The sequence below is a fragment of the Phyllobates terribilis genome, unplaced genomic scaffold (genome assembly GCF_046119375.1).
Source record: "Phyllobates terribilis strain yellow unplaced genomic scaffold, ASM4611937v1 Scaffold_2615__1_contigs__length_118915, whole genome shotgun sequence".
Lineage (NCBI taxonomy): Eukaryota > Metazoa > Chordata > Amphibia > Anura > Dendrobatidae > Phyllobates > Phyllobates terribilis.
In genome coordinates this window covers 39,746-52,254 of record NW_027365372.1, presented here as the reverse complement: position 1 = coordinate 52,254, position 12,509 = coordinate 39,746, and the positions used below count along the sequence as shown (strand labels likewise).

The window sequence follows — 12,509 nt, the reverse complement described above, 5'->3', positions numbered from 1 at the left end:
TGGATTTTTCATGTTCAAAGTTGCAGAAGCCAGATTACAAGCTCATTTTGGTTCATCTTCAGCAACTGTGCATTGCATTGCCATGTAATGTGATGCAATGCTATCTTTCTAGCTCTCCCTTTTTACTTCCTTTTGGATAAACAGACATATTAGGCAAGCATTTTGGAGCTTTCACCTAAATAACTACAGGTGGTGAGATAAGCTGCACAATATAATTGACCTTTCAGTATATTGTTGCACACACACCATCTATTTAGCAAATGCCCTTGTTATCAACAGCAGCCTTTTAAACTCACCTGAGCTAACAGGTATGTGCGCTGGTTACTCTGCTGCGCTTAAAATTTCTTTTTTGGTTTGCTACAATGCCTTTTCTGAAACGTTGTCTCCTTCTGCTGGAACACTGACTTCTTTCATTTAATGCCTGCAGACTATAAAAGAGAACCCAACCCAAAAAGTTTGGTTGATTAGTCTGTGGCATTCTGTTAAACTGTTGCTTATGGCGGTCTCTGTGAGCTTCTCAGCGACATTCAGCCAGCCAGGTATCCTGCCTGCAGTAGATGGAATGTGGCAATGGAACGCTGGCTGCGCGTGTCATAATAGGCTCTGAGCCTTTATATACCTGTGCACAGCAGCAGCCACCTTCAGTCTGCTGCTGGACAGCCAGCAGCAGCAGCAGCAGGAGAGGTATGTAATCAGGAGCCCTCCTGCTAAGGGTAGACAGCTGCTCGTTCCACCCCACCCCCCGCCTTAATTGGTTCTCCTCCCTTCCAACGGTGTTGAGGCGGGTGGGAACAGCAGGGGGTGAAGGTGCTGTGTTTAAAGAGGTGGAGTTATGCAGATCTAAAACGCGTGGATTGCAGCAGCAGCAAGCCGAAAAGTGCAGGCATGTAAGGGATCTAGAGGTTGACAACATGTCTTCTTAACGGGAGTCCAGGAGCTCATCTCCACAAATGGACTTTTCAGGATCCTTGGGTGGCTCCGTAGTTTGAAACCAATTCTGGTTATCGCTTCTCGGCCTTTTGGCTAAGATCAAGTGTAGTATCTGTTCTTATCAGTTTAATATCTGATACGTCCCCTATCTGGGGACCATATATTAAATGGATTTTTAGAACAGGGAGATGGAAAAAGAGCTTGCTCTGTCCACTCCACGCATTGACCTGGTATTGCAGTATCTCCAGGACCGGTGCACCCCTTCTTTAATGCAGTTTCTAAAATCAGAAAGAATTGAATTCAATGTTTTTTGTTCATTTTGCTTGTTTGTCGGATTTTGGGATGGACTCTTTGGCTTTGCTTTTCTTCTCCTCATTGGATTTTTCATGTTCAAAGTTGCAGAAGCCAGATTACAAGCTCATTTTGGTTCATCTTCAGCAACTGTGCATTGCATTGCCATGTAATGTGATGCAATGCTATCTTTCTAGCTCTCCCTTTTTACTTCCTTTTGGATAAACAGACATATTAGGCAAGCATTTTGGAGCTTTCACCTAAATAACTACAGGTGGTGAGATAAGCTGCACAATATAATTGACCTTTCAGTATATTGTTGCACACACACCATCTATTTAGCAAATGCCCTTGTTATCAACAGCAGCCTTTTAAACTCACCTGAGCTAACAGGTATGTGCGCTGGTTACTCTGCTGCGCTTAAAATTTCTTTTTTGGTTTGCTACAATGCCTTTTCTGAAACGTTGTCTCCTTCTGCTGGAACACTGACTTCTTTCATTTAATGCCTGCAGACTATAAAAGAGAACCCAACCCAAAAAGTTTGGTTGATTAGTCTGTGGCATTCTGTTAAACTGTTGCTTATGGCGGTCTCTGTGAGCTTCTCAGCGACATTCAGCCAGCCAGGTATCCTGCCTGCAGTAGATGGAATGTGGCAATGGAACGCTGGCTGCGCGTGTCATAATAGGCTCTGAGCCTTTATATACCTGTGCACAGCAGCAGCCACCTTCAGTCTGCTGCTGGACAGCCAGCAGCAGCAGCAGCAGGAGAGGTATGTAATCAGGAGCCCTCCTGCTAAGGGTAGACAGCTGCTCGTTCCACCCCACCCCCCGCCTTAATTGGTTCTCCTCCCTTCCAACGGTGTTGAGGCGGGTGGGAACAGCAGGGGGTGAAGGTGCTGTGTTTAAAGAGGTGGAGTTATGCAGATCTAAAACGCGTGGATTGCAGCAGCAGCAAGCCGAAAAGTGCAGGCATGTAAGGGATCTAGAGGTTGACAACATGTCTTCTTAACGGGAGTCCAGGAGCTCATCTCCACAAATGGACTTTTCAGGATCCTTGGGTGGCTCCGTAGTTTGAAACCAATTCTGGTTATCGCTTCTCGGCCTTTTGGCTAAGATCAAGTGTAGTATCTGTTCTTATCAGTTTAATATCTGATACGTCCCCTATCTGGGGACCATATATTAAATGGATTTTTAGAACAGGGAGATGGAAAAAGAGCTTGCTCTGTCCACTCCACGCATTGACCTGGTATTGCAGTATCTCCAGGACCGGTGCACCCCTTCTTTAATGCAGTTTCTAAAATCAGAAAGAATTGAATTCAATGTTTTTTGTTCATTTTGCTTGTTTGTCGGATTTTGGGATGGACTCTTTGGCTTTGCTTTTCTTCTCCTCATTGGATTTTTCATGTTCAAAGTTGCAGAAGCCAGATTACAAGCTCATTTTGGTTCATCTTCAGCAACTGTGCATTGCATTGCCATGTAATGTGATGCAATGCTATCTTTCTAGCTCTCCCTTTTTACTTCCTTTTGGATAAACAGACATATTAGGCAAGCATTTTGGAGCTTTCACCTAAATAACTACAGGTGGTGAGATAAGCTGCACAATATAATTGACCTTTCAGTATATTGTTGCACACACACCATCTATTTAGCAAATGCCCTTGTTATCAACAGCAGCCTTTTAAACTCACCTGAGCTAACAGGTATGTGCGCTGGTTACTCTGCTGCGCTTAAAATTTCTTTTTTGGTTTGCTACAATGCCTTTTCTGAAACGTTGTCTCCTTCTGCTGGAACACTGACTTCTTTCATTTAATGCCTGCAGACTATAAAAGAGAACCCAACCCAAAAAGTTTGGTTGATTAGTCTGTGGCATTCTGTTAAACTGTTGCTTATGGCGGTCTCTGTGAGCTTCTCAGCGACATTCAGCCAGCCAGGTATCCTGCCTGCAGTAGATGGAATGTGGCAATGGAACGCTGGCTGCGCGTGTCATAATAGGCTCTGAGCCTTTATATACCTGTGCACAGCAGCAGCCACCTTCAGTCTGCTGCTGGACAGCCAGCAGCAGCAGCAGCAGGAGAGGTATGTAATCAGGAGCCCTCCTGCTAAGGGTAGACAGCTGCTCGTTCCACCCCACCCCCCGCCTTAATTGGTTCTCCTCCCTTCCAACGGTGTTGAGGCGGGTGGGAACAGCAGGGGGTGAAGGTGCTGTGTTTAAAGAGGTGGAGTTATGCAGATCTAAAACGCGTGGATTGCAGCAGCAGCAAGCCGAAAAGTGCAGGCATGTAAGGGATCTAGAGGTTGACAACATGTCTTCTTAACGGGAGTCCAGGAGCTCATCTCCACAAATGGACTTTTCAGGATCCTTGGGTGGCTCCGTAGTTTGAAACCAATTCTGGTTATCGCTTCTCGGCCTTTTGGCTAAGATCAAGTGTAGTATCTGTTCTTATCAGTTTAATATCTGATACGTCCCCTATCTGGGGACCATATATTAAATGGATTTTTAGAACAGGGAGATGGAAAAAGAGCTTGCTCTGTCCACTCCACGCATTGACCTGGTATTGCAGTATCTCCAGGACCGGTGCACCCCTTCTTTAATGCAGTTTCTAAAATCAGAAAGAATTGAATTCAATGTTTTTTGTTCATTTTGCTTGTTTGTCGGATTTTGGGATGGACTCTTTGGCTTTGCTTTTCTTCTCCTCATTGGATTTTTCATGTTCAAAGTTGCAGAAGCCAGATTACAAGCTCATTTTGGTTCATCTTCAGCAACTGTGCATTGCATTGCCATGTAATGTGATGCAATGCTATCTTTCTAGCTCTCCCTTTTTACTTCCTTTTGGATAAACAGACATATTAGGCAAGCATTTTGGAGCTTTCACCTAAATAACTACAGGTGGTGAGATAAGCTGCACAATATAATTGACCTTTCAGTATATTGTTGCACACACACCATCTATTTAGCAAATGCCCTTGTTATCAACAGCAGCCTTTTAAACTCACCTGAGCTAACAGGTATGTGCGCTGGTTACTCTGCTGCGCTTAAAATTTCTTTTTTGGTTTGCTACAATGCCTTTTCTGAAACGTTGTCTCCTTCTGCTGGAACACTGACTTCTTTCATTTAATGCCTGCAGACTATAAAAGAGAACCCAACCCAAAAAGTTTGGTTGATTAGTCTGTGGCATTCTGTTAAACTGTTGCTTATGGCGGTCTCTGTGAGCTTCTCAGCGACATTCAGCCAGCCAGGTATCCTGCCTGCAGTAGATGGAATGTGGCAATGGAACGCTGGCTGCGCGTGTCATAATAGGCTCTGAGCCTTTATATACCTGTGCACAGCAGCAGCCACCTTCAGTCTGCTGCTGGACAGCCAGCAGCAGCAGCAGCAGGAGAGGTATGTAATCAGGAGCCCTCCTGCTAAGGGTAGACAGCTGCTCGTTCCACCCCACCCCCCGCCTTAATTGGTTCTCCTCCCTTCCAACGGTGTTGAGGCGGGTGGGAACAGCAGGGGGTGAAGGTGCTGTGTTTAAAGAGGTGGAGTTATGCAGATCTAAAACGCGTGGATTGCAGCAGCAGCAAGCCGAAAAGTGCAGGCATGTAAGGGATCTAGAGGTTGACAACATGTCTTCTTAACGGGAGTCCAGGAGCTCATCTCCACAAATGGACTTTTCAGGATCCTTGGGTGGCTCCGTAGTTTGAAACCAATTCTGGTTATCGCTTCTCGGCCTTTTGGCTAAGATCAAGTGTAGTATCTGTTCTTATCAGTTTAATATCTGATACGTCCCCTATCTGGGGACCATATATTAAATGGATTTTTAGAACAGGGAGATGGAAAAAGAGCTTGCTCTGTCCACTCCACGCATTGACCTGGTATTGCAGTATCTCCAGGACCGGTGCACCCCTTCTTTAATGCAGTTTCTAAAATCAGAAAGAATTGAATTCAATGTTTTTTGTTCATTTTGCTTGTTTGTCGGATTTTGGGATGGACTCTTTGGCTTTGCTTTTCTTCTCCTCATTGGATTTTTCATGTTCAAAGTTGCAGAAGCCAGATTACAAGCTCATTTTGGTTCATCTTCAGCAACTGTGCATTGCATTGCCATGTAATGTGATGCAATGCTATCTTTCTAGCTCTCCCTTTTTACTTCCTTTTGGATAAACAGACATATTAGGCAAGCATTTTGGAGCTTTCACCTAAATAACTACAGGTGGTGAGATAAGCTGCACAATATAATTGACCTTTCAGTATATTGTTGCACACACACCATCTATTTAGCAAATGCCCTTGTTATCAACAGCAGCCTTTTAAACTCACCTGAGCTAACAGGTATGTGCGCTGGTTACTCTGCTGCGCTTAAAATTTCTTTTTTGGTTTGCTACAATGCCTTTTCTGAAACGTTGTCTCCTTCTGCTGGAACACTGACTTCTTTCATTTAATGCCTGCAGACTATAAAAGAGAACCCAACCCAAAAAGTTTGGTTGATTAGTCTGTGGCATTCTGTTAAACTGTTGCTTATGGCGGTCTCTGTGAGCTTCTCAGCGACATTCAGCCAGCCAGGTATCCTGCCTGCAGTAGATGGAATGTGGCAATGGAACGCTGGCTGCGCGTGTCATAATAGGCTCTGAGCCTTTATATACCTGTGCACAGCAGCAGCCACCTTCAGTCTGCTGCTGGACAGCCAGCAGCAGCAGCAGCAGGAGAGGTATGTAATCAGGAGCCCTCCTGCTAAGGGTAGACAGCTGCTCGTTCCACCCCACCCCCCGCCTTAATTGGTTCTCCTCCCTTCCAACGGTGTTGAGGCGGGTGGGAACAGCAGGGGGTGAAGGTGCTGTGTTTAAAGAGGTGGAGTTATGCAGATCTAAAACGCGTGGATTGCAGCAGCAGCAAGCCGAAAAGTGCAGGCATGTAAGGGATCTAGAGGTTGACAACATGTCTTCTTAACGGGAGTCCAGGAGCTCATCTCCACAAATGGACTTTTCAGGATCCTTGGGTGGCTCCGTAGTTTGAAACCAATTCTGGTTATCGCTTCTCGGCCTTTTGGCTAAGATCAAGTGTAGTATCTGTTCTTATCAGTTTAATATCTGATACGTCCCCTATCTGGGGACCATATATTAAATGGATTTTTAGAACAGGGAGATGGAAAAAGAGCTTGCTCTGTCCACTCCACGCATTGACCTGGTATTGCAGTATCTCCAGGACCGGTGCACCCCTTCTTTAATGCAGTTTCTAAAATCAGAAAGAATTGAATTCAATGTTTTTTGTTCATTTTGCTTGTTTGTCGGATTTTGGGATGGACTCTTTGGCTTTGCTTTTCTTCTCCTCATTGGATTTTTCATGTTCAAAGTTGCAGAAGCCAGATTACAAGCTCATTTTGGTTCATCTTCAGCAACTGTGCATTGCATTGCCATGTAATGTGATGCAATGCTATCTTTCTAGCTCTCCCTTTTTACTTCCTTTTGGATAAACAGACATATTAGGCAAGCATTTTGGAGCTTTCACCTAAATAACTACAGGTGGTGAGATAAGCTGCACAATATAATTGACCTTTCAGTATATTGTTGCACACACACCATCTATTTAGCAAATGCCCTTGTTATCAACAGCAGCCTTTTAAACTCACCTGAGCTAACAGGTATGTGCGCTGGTTACTCTGCTGCGCTTAAAATTTCTTTTTTGGTTTGCTACAATGCCTTTTCTGAAACGTTGTCTCCTTCTGCTGGAACACTGACTTCTTTCATTTAATGCCTGCAGACTATAAAAGAGAACCCAACCCAAAAAGTTTGGTTGATTAGTCTGTGGCATTCTGTTAAACTGTTGCTTATGGCGGTCTCTGTGAGCTTCTCAGCGACATTCAGCCAGCCAGGTATCCTGCCTGCAGTAGATGGAATGTGGCAATGGAACGCTGGCTGCGCGTGTCATAATAGGCTCTGAGCCTTTATATACCTGTGCACAGCAGCAGCCACCTTCAGTCTGCTGCTGGACAGCCAGCAGCAGCAGCAGCAGGAGAGGTATGTAATCAGGAGCCCTCCTGCTAAGGGTAGACAGCTGCTCGTTCCACCCCACCCCCCGCCTTAATTGGTTCTCCTCCCTTCCAACGGTGTTGAGGCGGGTGGGAACAGCAGGGGGTGAAGGTGCTGTGTTTAAAGAGGTGGAGTTATGCAGATCTAAAACGCGTGGATTGCAGCAGCAGCAAGCCGAAAAGTGCAGGCATGTAAGGGATCTAGAGGTTGACAACATGTCTTCTTAACGGGAGTCCAGGAGCTCATCTCCACAAATGGACTTTTCAGGATCCTTGGGTGGCTCCGTAGTTTGAAACCAATTCTGGTTATCGCTTCTCGGCCTTTTGGCTAAGATCAAGTGTAGTATCTGTTCTTATCAGTTTAATATCTGATACGTCCCCTATCTGGGGACCATATATTAAATGGATTTTTAGAACAGGGAGATGGAAAAAGAGCTTGCTCTGTCCACTCCACGCATTGACCTGGTATTGCAGTATCTCCAGGACCGGTGCACCCCTTCTTTAATGCAGTTTCTAAAATCAGAAAGAATTGAATTCAATGTTTTTTGTTCATTTTGCTTGTTTGTCGGATTTTGGGATGGACTCTTTGGCTTTGCTTTTCTTCTCCTCATTGGATTTTTCACGTTCAAAGTTGCAGAAGCCAGATTACAAGCTCATTTTGGTTCATCTTCAGCAACTGTGCATTGCATTGCCATGTAATGTGATGCAATGCTATCTTTCTAGCTCTCCCTTTTTACTTCCTTTTGGATAAACAGACATATTAGGCAAGCATTTTGGAGCTTTCACCTAAATAACTACAGGTGGTGAGATAAGCTGCACAATATAATTGACCTTTCAGTATATTGTTGCACACACACCATCTATTTAGCAAATGCCCTTGTTATCAACAGCAGCCTTTTAAACTCACCTGAGCTAACAGGTATGTGCGCTGGTTACTCTGCTGCGCTTAAAATTTCTTTTTTGGTTTGCTACAATGCCTTTTCTGAAACGTTGTCTCCTTCTGCTGGAACACTGACTTCTTTCATTTAATGCCTGCAGACTATAAAAGAGAACCCAACCCAAAAAGTTTGGTTGATTAGTCTGTGGCATTCTGTTAAACTGTTGCTTATGGCGGTCTCTGTGAGCTTCTCAGCGACATTCAGCCAGCCAGGTATCCTGCCTGCAGTAGATGGAATGTGGCAATGGAACGCTGGCTGCGCGTGTCATAATAGGCTCTGAGCCTTTATATACCTGTGCACAGCAGCAGCCACCTTCAGTCTGCTGCTGGACAGCCAGCAGCAGCAGCAGCAGGAGAGGTATGTAATCAGGAGCCCTCCTGCTAAGGGTAGACAGCTGCTCGTTCCACCCCACCCCCCGCCTTAATTGGTTCTCCTCCCTTCCAACGGTGTTGAGGCGGGTGGGAACAGCAGGGGGTGAAGGTGCTGTGTTTAAAGAGGTGGAGTTATGCAGATCTAAAACGCGTGGATTGCAGCAGCAGCAAGCCGAAAAGTGCAGGCATGTAAGGGATCTAGAGGTTGACAACATGTCTTCTTAACGGGAGTCCAGGAGCTCATCTCCACAAATGGACTTTTCAGGATCCTTGGGTGGCTCCGTAGTTTGAAACCAATTCTGGTTATCGCTTCTCGGCCTTTTGGCTAAGATCAAGTGTAGTATCTGTTCTTATCAGTTTAATATCTGATACGTCCCCTATCTGGGGACCATATATTAAATGGATTTTTAGAACAGGGAGATGGAAAAAGAGCTTGCTCTGTCCACTCCACGCATTGACCTGGTATTGCAGTATCTCCAGGACCGGTGCACCCCTTCTTTAATGCAGTTTCTAAAATCAGAAAGAATTGAATTCAATGTTTTTTGTTCATTTTGCTTGTTTGTCGGATTTTGGGATGGACTCTTTGGCTTTGCTTTTCTTCTCCTCATTGGATTTTTCACGTTCAAAGTTGCAGAAGCCAGATTACAAGCTCATTTTGGTTCATCTTCAGCAACTGTGCATTGCATTGCCATGTAATGTGATGCAATGCTATCTTTCTAGCTCTCCCTTTTTACTTCCTTTTGGATAAACAGACATATTAGGCAAGCATTTTGGAGCTTTCACCTAAATAACTACAGGTGGTGAGATAAGCTGCACAATATAATTGACCTTTCAGTATATTGTTGCACACACACCATCTATTTAGCAAATGCCCTTGTTATCAACAGCAGCCTTTTAAACTCACCTGAGCTAACAGGTATGTGCGCTGGTTACTCTGCTGCGCTTAAAATTTCTTTTTTGGTTTGCTACAATGCCTTTTCTGAAACGTTGTCTCCTTCTGCTGGAACACTGACTTCTTTCATTTAATGCCTGCAGACTATAAAAGAGAACCCAACCCAAAAAGTTTGGTTGATTAGTCTGTGGCATTCTGTTAAACTGTTGCTTATGGCGGTCTCTGTGAGCTTCTCAGCGACATTCAGCCAGCCAGGTATCCTGCCTGCAGTAGATGGAATGTGGCAATGGAACGCTGGCTGCGCGTGTCATAATAGGCTCTGAGCCTTTATATACCTGTGCACAGCAGCAGCCACCTTCAGTCTGCTGCTGGACAGCCAGCAGCAGCAGCAGCAGGAGAGGTATGTAATCAGGAGCCCTCCTGCTAAGGGTAGACAGCTGCTCGTTCCACCCCACCCCCCGCCTTAATTGGTTCTCCTCCCTTCCAACGGTGTTGAGGCGGGTGGGAACAGCAGGGGGTGAAGGTGCTGTGTTTAAAGAGGTGGAGTTATGCAGATCTAAAACGCGTGGATTGCAGCAGCAGCAAGCCGAAAAGTGCAGGCATGTAAGGGATCTAGAGGTTGACAACATGTCTTCTTAACGGGAGTCCAGGAGCTCATCTCCACAAATGGACTTTTCAGGATCCTTGGGTGGCTCCGTAGTTTGAAACCAATTCTGGTTATCGCTTCTCGGCCTTTTGGCTAAGATCAAGTGTAGTATCTGTTCTTATCAGTTTAATATCTGATACGTCCCCTATCTGGGGACCATATATTAAATGGATTTTTAGAACAGGGAGATGGAAAAAGAGCTTGCTCTGTCCACTCCACGCATTGACCTGGTATTGCAGTATCTCCAGGACCGGTGCACCCCTTCTTTAATGCAGTTTCTAAAATCAGAAAGAATTGAATTCAATGTTTTTTGTTCATTTTGCTTGTTTGTCGGATTTTGGGATGGACTCTTTGGCTTTGCTTTTCTTCTCCTCATTGGATTTTTCACGTTCAAAGTTGCAGAAGCCAGATTACAAGCTCATTTTGGTTCATCTTCAGCAACTGTGCATTGCATTGCCATGTAATGTGATGCAATGCTATCTTTCTAGCTCTCCCTTTTTACTTCCTTTTGGATAAACAGACATATTAGGCAAGCATTTTGGAGCTTTCACCTAAATAACTACAGGTGGTGAGATAAGCTGCACAATATAATTGACCTTTCAGTATATTGTTGCACACACACCATCTATTTAGCAAATGCCCTTGTTATCAACAGCAGCCTTTTAAACTCACCTGAGCTAACAGGTATGTGCGCTGGTTACTCTGCTGCGCTTAAAATTTCTTTTTTGGTTTGCTACAATGCCTTTTCTGAAACGTTGTCTCCTTCTGCTGGAACACTGACTTCTTTCATTTAATGCCTGCAGACTATAAAAGAGAACCCAACCCAAAAAGTTTGGTTGATTAGTCTGTGGCATTCTGTTAAACTGTTGCTTATGGCGGTCTCTGTGAGCTTCTCAGCGACATTCAGCCAGCCAGGTATCCTGCCTGCAGTAGATGGAATGTGGCAATGGAACGCTGGCTGCGCGTGTCATAATAGGCTCTGAGCCTTTATATACCTGTGCACAGCAGCAGCCACCTTCAGTCTGCTGCTGGACAGCCAGCAGCAGCAGCAGCAGGAGAGGTATGTAATCAGGAGCCCTCCTGCTAAGGGTAGACAGCTGCTCGTTCCACCCCACCCCCCGCCTTAATTGGTTCTCCTCCCTTCCAACGGTGTTGAGGCGGGTGGGAACAGCAGGGGGTGAAGGTGCTGTGTTTAAAGAGGTGGAGTTATGCAGATCTAAAACGCGTGGATTGCAGCAGCAGCAAGCCGAAAAGTGCAGGCATGTAAGGGATCTAGAGGTTGACAACATGTCTTCTTAACGGGAGTCCAGGAGCTCATCTCCACAAATGGACTTTTCAGGATCCTTGGGTGGCTCCGTAGTTTGAAACCAATTCTGGTTATCGCTTCTCGGCCTTTTGGCTAAGATCAAGTGTAGTATCTGTTCTTATCAGTTTAATATCTGATACGTCCCCTATCTGGGGACCATATATTAAATGGATTTTTAGAACAGGGAGATGGAAAAAGAGCTTGCTCTGTCCACTCCACGCATTGACCTGGTATTGCAGTATCTCCAGGACCGGTGCACCCCTTCTTTAATGCAGTTTCTAAAATCAGAAAGAATTGAATTCAATGTTTTTTGTTCATTTTGCTTGTTTGTCGGATTTTGGGATGGACTCTTTGGCTTTGCTTTTCTTCTCCTCATTGGATTTTTCATGTTCAAAGTTGCAGAAGCCAGATTACAAGCTCATTTTGGTTCATCTTCAGCAACTGTGCATTGCATTGCCATGTAATGTGATGCAATGCTATCTTTCTAGCTCTCCCTTTTTACTTCCTTTTGGATAAACAGACATATTAGGCAAGCATTTTGGAGCTTTCACCTAAATAACTACAGGTGGTGAGATAAGCTGCACAATATAATTGACCTTTCAGTATATTGTTGCACACACACCATCTATTTAGCAAATGCCCTTGTTATCAACAGCAGCCTTTTAAACTCACCTGAGCTAACAGGTATGTGCGCTGGTTACTCTGCTGCGCTTAAAATTTCTTTTTTGGTTTGCTACAATGCCTTTTCTGAAACGTTGTCTCCTTCTGCTGGAACACTGACTTCTTTCATTTAATGCCTGCAGACTATAAAAGAGAACCCAACCCAAAAAGTTTGGTTGATTAGTCTGTGGCATTCTGTTAAACTGTTGCTTATGGCGGTCTCTGTGAGCTTCTCAGCGACATTCAGCCAGCCAGGTATCCTGCCTGCAGTAGATGGAATGTGGCAATGGAACGCTGGCTGCGCGTGTCATAATAGGCTCTGAGCCTTTATATACCTGTGCACAGCAGCAGCCACCTTCAGTCTGCTGCTGGACAGCCAGCAGCAGCAGCAGCAGGAGAGGTATGTAATCAGGAGCCCTCCTGCTAAGGGTAGACAGCTGCTCGTTCCACCCCACCCCCCGCCTTAATTGG

General features: G+C 45.0%; 9 non-coding genes across 9 annotated transcripts; all 9 read left to right on the top strand.

Moving 5' to 3' along the window:
* Positions 1-1,003: 1,003 nt before the first annotated feature.
* LOC141246773 (U2 spliceosomal RNA) lies at positions 1,004-1,194 on the top strand. Its single transcript, XR_012310336.1, has one exon. It is a non-coding gene; the product is annotated as a U2 spliceosomal RNA (small nuclear RNA).
* A 1,115-nt stretch (positions 1,195-2,309) lies between these two features.
* On the top strand, positions 2,310-2,500 carry LOC141246772 (U2 spliceosomal RNA). Its single transcript, XR_012310335.1, has one exon. It is a non-coding gene; the product is annotated as a U2 spliceosomal RNA (small nuclear RNA).
* Positions 2,501-3,615: 1,115 nt separating this feature from the next.
* Positions 3,616-3,806, top strand: LOC141246771 (U2 spliceosomal RNA). Its single transcript, XR_012310334.1, has one exon. It is a non-coding gene; the product is annotated as a U2 spliceosomal RNA (small nuclear RNA).
* Positions 3,807-4,921: 1,115 nt separating this feature from the next.
* Positions 4,922-5,112, top strand: LOC141246770 (U2 spliceosomal RNA). The gene has a single exon (XR_012310333.1). It is a non-coding gene; the product is annotated as a U2 spliceosomal RNA (small nuclear RNA).
* A 1,115-nt stretch (positions 5,113-6,227) lies between these two features.
* On the top strand, positions 6,228-6,418 carry LOC141246769 (U2 spliceosomal RNA). Its single transcript, XR_012310332.1, has one exon. It is a non-coding gene; the product is annotated as a U2 spliceosomal RNA (small nuclear RNA).
* A 1,115-nt stretch (positions 6,419-7,533) lies between these two features.
* On the top strand, positions 7,534-7,724 carry LOC141246767 (U2 spliceosomal RNA). The gene has a single exon (XR_012310330.1). It is a non-coding gene; the product is annotated as a U2 spliceosomal RNA (small nuclear RNA).
* Positions 7,725-8,839: 1,115 nt separating this feature from the next.
* Positions 8,840-9,030, top strand: LOC141246766 (U2 spliceosomal RNA). The gene has a single exon (XR_012310329.1). It is a non-coding gene; the product is annotated as a U2 spliceosomal RNA (small nuclear RNA).
* A 1,115-nt stretch (positions 9,031-10,145) lies between these two features.
* On the top strand, positions 10,146-10,336 carry LOC141246765 (U2 spliceosomal RNA). The gene has a single exon (XR_012310328.1). It is a non-coding gene; the product is annotated as a U2 spliceosomal RNA (small nuclear RNA).
* Positions 10,337-11,451: 1,115 nt separating this feature from the next.
* LOC141246764 (U2 spliceosomal RNA) lies at positions 11,452-11,642 on the top strand. The gene has a single exon (XR_012310327.1). It is a non-coding gene; the product is annotated as a U2 spliceosomal RNA (small nuclear RNA).
* The last annotated feature ends 867 nt before the right edge of the window (positions 11,643-12,509 follow it).